The sequence below is a fragment of the Myotis myotis genome, unplaced genomic scaffold, assembly GCF_014108235.1.
Source record: "Myotis myotis isolate mMyoMyo1 unplaced genomic scaffold, mMyoMyo1.p scaffold_m19_p_3, whole genome shotgun sequence".
Classification (NCBI taxonomy): Eukaryota; Metazoa; Chordata; class Mammalia; order Chiroptera; family Vespertilionidae; genus Myotis; species Myotis myotis.
The window spans coordinates 201,395,239-201,402,069 of NW_023416335.1; positions in this window are offsets into that span (position 1 = coordinate 201,395,239).

The following is a 6,831-nucleotide window of genomic DNA, read 5'->3' on the forward strand; positions in this document are numbered from 1 at the left end:
CATTCATAGCAGCATTATTCACAATAGCTAAAAGGTGGAAATAACTCATGTGTCCATTGACAGAGGAATGAGCAAACAAAATATGCTATATACATAAAATGGAATATTACTCACCCACAAAAAGAAGGAAGTTCTGATACAGGCTACAAAGTGGATGAACCTTAAAAACATGCTATGTGAAATAAGCCAGATACAAAAAGGACAAATATCATATGATTCCACTTATATAAGGTACCTAGAATAGTCAAATTTATAGAGACATAAGTAGAATAGTGGTTACCAGGGGCTGTGTTGGGGGCGAGGGGAATAAATGGGGAGTAATTATTTAACTAGAGGCCTGATGCACAAAATTCATGCAAGGGGCTCAGCCCTCACAGCCCTGGCTTTGTCCGGAAGGTCATCTGGAAGGACATCCAGAAGGTCATTTGGCTGTCTGGTCTAATTAGCATATTATATTTTTATTATTATAGAAGATGCGTATGGAGTTTCATTTTGGGAAAATGAAGAAATTCTGGATATGGATAGTGGTGATGCTTGCGCGACAATGTGAATGTACTTAATGCCACTGAACTGTACACTTAAAATGGTTAAAATGGTAGATTTTATGTTATGTGTATTTAACTACCAATCCCTCAGGGAAGTTGTGAGCATTAAATGAGGCAACTTCTATAAAGTGCTGGGCATAGTGTTTAACACGCAGATCACATTTGACCCATGTTGTTGTTATTAACACTCATTACAATCCTTGTAACTTGTCCCTAAATGCCCCGCCCTCCTGCCTCCCGCCCTCTCCAGCACTGGAGACCAAAGGCCTGGCATTCCTAGGCTAAGCCCCTTTGTGTCTCTGAGCCAATGGAAACAAGCTTTGCTGGAAAGAATCCCTGATTCCCGGAGAAGTTATCCTCATGGGCACCCATCGGAGCCCCAGACCACAGCAGCCTTTGGTCCAGGGCCCCGGTTCCAGATTCCTCTCCCTTGCCCAAGGAGGACTGGCTCTGACCTTGAGTCGATCTGGGGGCACATTGCCTTTGCTCATCTTCTACATGGGGACACAGCAGAAAACAAGCCAGACTCTCTGCCCTCCAGGAATTTAGTTGCTAGTTGAGAAAGACAGGCAATAATCATGTGACTGAAAAATAAGATGATTTGGGGCAATGAGAACAAAATAGCACAATATGATAAGGAATGAGTGGAAAGGTTGTTTTTAAGTACATGGACTGGGAGACCTCTTGAAGATGTCCAGGTTGAGCCTGGAACGATGAGAAGGGGCCATGTGTAGACCAGCTGAATGATTGCTCCAGGCAGAACAAGCAGCAAGCACAAAGTTCCACAGTGCAAAAGTTTGAAGAGTTTGAGGATGGCAGGAAGGAGGAGGCAGGGAGTGAGGGTGGAGGTGGTCAGAGGTGAGGTTGGAGATCTTGTAGAGGCCTATAGGACGTGGTTACATTTTGCTTTTTGAGCCCAGAGTAGTGTTAAACCACTGGCAGTTGACAGGAAGAGGAGTTAAGGAGTCTGATCGTTGCTCTGGGTGCCCTGTGCAGGATGGATGGTGTTCGGGTAAGAGTGGGGGCAGGGGGACTAGTTGGGAGGCTGCTGCACAAATCAGGCTGGACGTTGTGGCTTCAGCTTAGGCGGTACAAGTGGAGGTGGTGAGACACAGAGTTGTGGTTATACTTTGGAGGCCAAATCAGCCCAACTGAACTGAATGGGTTAAAGAAGGAAAGGAAGTGAGGACATCAAATATGGACAGGTCTGTATAGGAACCTTACTGAGAAAGGCTTTGGACTTGATTGAGTGGAGGGTAAAGAGAACAGAGACACCAAAAATGACTCCCTTGATTATGGTCTGTGCATCTGGGTGGATGGAGGTACCAGTCACATAGGTTGGACTGTTAGGAAGGATGTTGGGAAGGATGGGCCCTGTTCTTCAGCTCCACATCTGCCCAGGGCTGCTTGGAATTTGTATGAACTGAAGAACCCCTTCCTTGCGGGTGGGCTAATGTACTTGGTCATTAAGTAACAAAGATTAATTTCACGAGAAACTCATATAAGTGCCCAATAATTTACACACAGGTTTGAAATTGGTTGTGTGTCTTTAAAATCTAAAAAAGCAAACATTAGCTCTCAAATCTGCTGTGCTGCGCCACTTCTGGCTTCTTGAGAAACCATTTCTTATTTATTAACAAACACTCTACTGCCAGCAGCTTTCTTTTAATTTTATTTAGAAAATGGCAATTAGCAAACGCTGCTTTCAGTTGTTCAAATGAATTAGCCTTCATTTATACACTCAGTTGTGGGAATTATTCCAGGGTTACTTACTAACCCAATAAAAGTTGATTTTTAAAGTTCATCTAGAAAAAGGAAAAATTTGTTTCTATGATAATTTTCAATTTGAAAAATATGTATAATGATCACCCTTCCCCCAAATTTTTGAGGTTATTCTGCCAATTTCAAGTGTCCCCTGTTTCTAAGTACTACAGATTTCTTGCCTTTGAAACACATTGGTCTATATAATAAAGGAGGTGAATGTGAATTAACTTTGTTTAAAAATCTAGAAAACAATTTCAAAATAATCACCAATGCTTTCCTTGCAATAATGTTATAAAATATAAATAATATGTTAAGAAATTACCAGTATCCCTGGAAAGGAAAATAAAAGTATACCTTGCTGATGATTGACTGCAAATTTCTCTAACTTTTCGGTTCTAGGTGCTCCTTCTTTTCATTACGTTGTGATAAAAATGCTCATTTCAGTACATCGATTTTAAAGAATGAGCACAGCAAACTGGAGAAAAGGTGGGTATTTCTTTCCTGAAGACTAAAGAGGATCAGTGTTCTCACTGCTGGTGAGCATATTCTGAGAAACCCAGGACTGTAACCTAATGTTCACTTGTGATTTCTACTTGTCTTCCTTCATTTTCATCATGGACCGCCCCTGCTCAAAATCTTGATGGAATGCTGTATTTTTTTTTTAAACAAGATTTTAAATTCATAAACAACACAAGGATATACTGAGGAATGTCCTTGCCTAGTCTCCAGTCACTTAATTCCCCTTCCCAGATTCAATCAATGTTTCCAGTTGGTTGTGTAGCCCTCCCTTCAGAGATTTTATACATTCACATGCAATTATATATACACATGTGTACACTCATCAACTCCTTTTAAAAATAACTTTATCGCCCTAGCAGGTTTGGCTCAGTGGATATTGTCGGCCTGCGGATTGAGGGGACCTGGTTCAATTCTGGTCAAGGGAATATGCCTGGGTTGTGGGCTTGATCCCCATGAGGGGGCATGCAGGAGGCAGCTGATCAATGATTTTCTCTAATCATTGATGTTTCTATCTCTTCCTCTCTGAAATAAATAAAAATATATAAAAAAATAACTTGATCTTTTGGACTAGTTTATGAATCACAAGAAGCTATAAAAATGTTTCAGTTTCTGTGTACACTTTGTACAGCTTCCCCCAAAGATAACATCTTACATAAGCATAGCACATACTCGAAACTAAGGAAAATGATGTTCATATCACTAGTATATTACTAACTCAAATACAGACATTATTCCATTCATTTTCATCCATCTTATTTTCATATAATAGTATATTATGATATCATAATAATAAAAGGCCAGAAGCATCATGACCGAAACGACCAAACGACCGGTCACCATGAAGTGCATGGAGCTCCTTTCGGTCCCTCCCCCGTGGCCCACAGGCTCCGATCACAGCCAGGTTGGCAGCCGGTGAGCAGGTGGGGTTGTGAGCGAGCGCAGCAGGGCAGCAGGCAGGTGGGCAGGGCTGCGAGTGGGGCAAGGTGAGTGCGGGTGGGCGGGACAGTGCAATTTCGCGTGCTGGGCCTCTAGTATATTATAATATAGCATATTATATTAGCATAATAGCACATTATACTTTCTGTTCAACACCTTGTTTTTTGTTATTTTTTACAATATAACATGGAAACTGTATCATATTAGTACATAAATCACTTCACTTTTAAAAAAAGACTTAGGGTAGCTGCATGGAAAATCAATTTGACCAGATCTTTATTGCTAGGCTTTTCAAGTGGTTCTCAATCTTTTGCAATTACCAACAATTCTATAATGAATAATTCTGTACATAAGTTATTTTACATGTGTGAGTATATCTGTAGGAAGAATCTTTAGAAGTAAGATGACTGGGTCAAAGGTTATGTGGATTTGTAATTTTAATATTGCCAGGTTAACCTCCAGAAAGATTTATCAATTTATATTCTCCCTAGTTTTGTGTGAGCAAATTCCTATTTCCTCAGAGCCTCACTAACATAGTTTACTAATCTGTTAGAGGGAAAAGTATATCTCAGTGTGGATATAGTTTTACATTTTTTCTTATTACAAATATGGTTGAGCATATTTTCATATGTCTAAGGGTCATTTGCATTTCCTTTTTGGCAATGTCTCGTGTGTTCTCCTACCTAGTCATGAGATTGTTCTTATTGATTTGAGGAAATGTTATATTTAGGGAAATTAGTTTTTGCTCTAAAGTTTCAAATATTTTCCACTAACTTGCTGCTTGCTTTTAAAAAAAAGAAATTTATTAACCATTTTTTGACTTCTGGAGATTGTTTCACACTTAGCAAATATCACTAATCAGTATCAAACCAAATTTTCATAGAATTTGAGAATTAGCATCTCTGAGAACCAAAAAAGAAAGGCCACGTATTCTTACAGGTGGGTTGGTTAGTCCATGATACCAGCATGCAAAGTACAAGGCCCCAAACTAGATACTGTGATAGAGGTTTGTGAGTAGTTGCTCTTGGTATGTTGCAGATCCCTTGTTACATGGGTTCAAGCTTCACTGAGATGATTTTCAGCAACCAATTGAGATTCTAAGGCAGAGAGAGGGAGTTAAAGGTCTACAAGAGGGGGTGATTATAATAGTGGAACTTGGCATCCAAGTCAAGTAAAAAGGTAAATGAAGATATGAAGGGTGGGACAAGAAAGACTGAAGAGATGATGGGGTCCATGGATTGGAGGTGCTGGGGGAGGCAGGACATTGCTATACTTGGTGTCTGAGAAAATAAGTTGGAAACATAGGAATTGGTCTTCAGGGAAAGGGTGGAGTGCTTAAGACGGAGAGGATGGAGGTTGTGGTAGAGACTGCCATGTTTCCTCAAAACCCATTTCCTTTACCTCCTGGGGCCACAGCTATACTGAATTTCTCACCCTCCCTTTCAGGTGCTTGGGGCCTTGTGACTGAGTTCTGGCTAGTGGAACATGGGTAGAAGAGGACCATGAAATTAGAGGCATGGGGATCAGAGGATTCCCTTGGAGGGGATGTGATTCAACTTTTCTCCCTCATCCCTTCCTAAATAGATGCATAGAAACAAAAGGTCAGCTTCATCTACACAGACCTGTTAATAGTCATCTCTGGGCTATGTGATTGGGCATAGAAATAATTTAATATTCTACTTTTGTACATTTCCAAATTGTTTACATTTTTTGTGAAAAATTTAATACTTTGATAATGATGAGGTAAAAGCTATGATATGCAAAACTTCATGTACTAGTAAGTATTTTGTTATGGATACCCTACTAAATAGGTTTCTGATCAAAGATTATGATTATACTAGAAGCCCCGTGCACAGATTCGTGCACCGGTGGGGTCCCTTGGCCTGGCCTGCACCTCTTGTAATCCGGGACCCCTCAAAGGATGTCGGACTGCCGGTTTCGGCCCAATCCCCACAGGCCAGGCCAAGGGACCCCACCAGTGCACGAATCTTTCACCAGGCCTCTAGTATGCATATAAGATCTTTGGTTAATCTCTTCCTGCCCTCCCACCACCACCCCCCCCCTTCCCACTAAGATTCATCAGTCTATTCAATGTCTCTATGCCTGTGTGTTGAGTGTCTGCCCCCTGGTGGTCATTGCACATCATAGCTATCAGTCGGTCAAATGGTCAGACGGTTGCTTAGGCTTTTATATATAGACTAGGGGCCCGGTGAACGAAATTCGTGCACTGGGTGTGTGTGTGGGGGGAGTGTCCCTCAGCCCAGCCTGCCCCCTCTCACATACTGGGAGCCCTCAGGCGTTGACCCCCATCACCCTCCAATCGCAGGATCGGCCCCTTGCCCAGGCCTGAGGCCTCTGATAGAGGTGTCAGGCCTGGGCAGGGGACCCTCATTTCCCCCCATCACTGGTTCTGCCCCCAGCCCAGGCCTGATGCCTCTGGCCCAGGCATCAGGCCTGGGCAGGGGACCTCCAGACCCCTCCGATTGCTGGCCCTGCCCCTTTCCCAGGCCTGATGCCTCGGCCAGAGGCGTAGACCCCCATCACCCTCCGATCGCCTGATTGGCCCCTTGCCCAGGCCTGACGCCTCCGCCAGAGGTGTCAGGCTTGGACAGGGGACCCCCATCTCCCCCCGATCACTGGCTCTGACCCCCGCCCAGGTCTGAGGCCTCTGGCCCAGGAATCATGCCTGGGCAGAGGACCCCCAACTCCCTCTGATCACTTGCTCCACCCCCCGCCCAAGCCTGACGCCTCTGACCCAGGCTTCAGGCCTGGGCAAAGGGACCATCATATCCCTCCAATCCCCAGCTCCACCCCCCACCCAGGCCTGATGCCTCGGCCAGAGGAGTTGACCCTCATCACCCTCCGAACACCAATCACGCGTCGGCCCCTTGACCAGGCCTGAGGCCTCCGGCAGAGGTGTCAGGCCTGGGCAGGGGATCCCCAGCTCCCCGCGGTTGCAGGCTCCGCCCCTGCCCAGGCCTAACGCCTCTGGCTGAGGCGTCCGGCTCGGGCAGCGGGACCCGCAGCTGCAGCGGCCCCGCGATCGTGGGCTTCGCTTTAGGCCCAG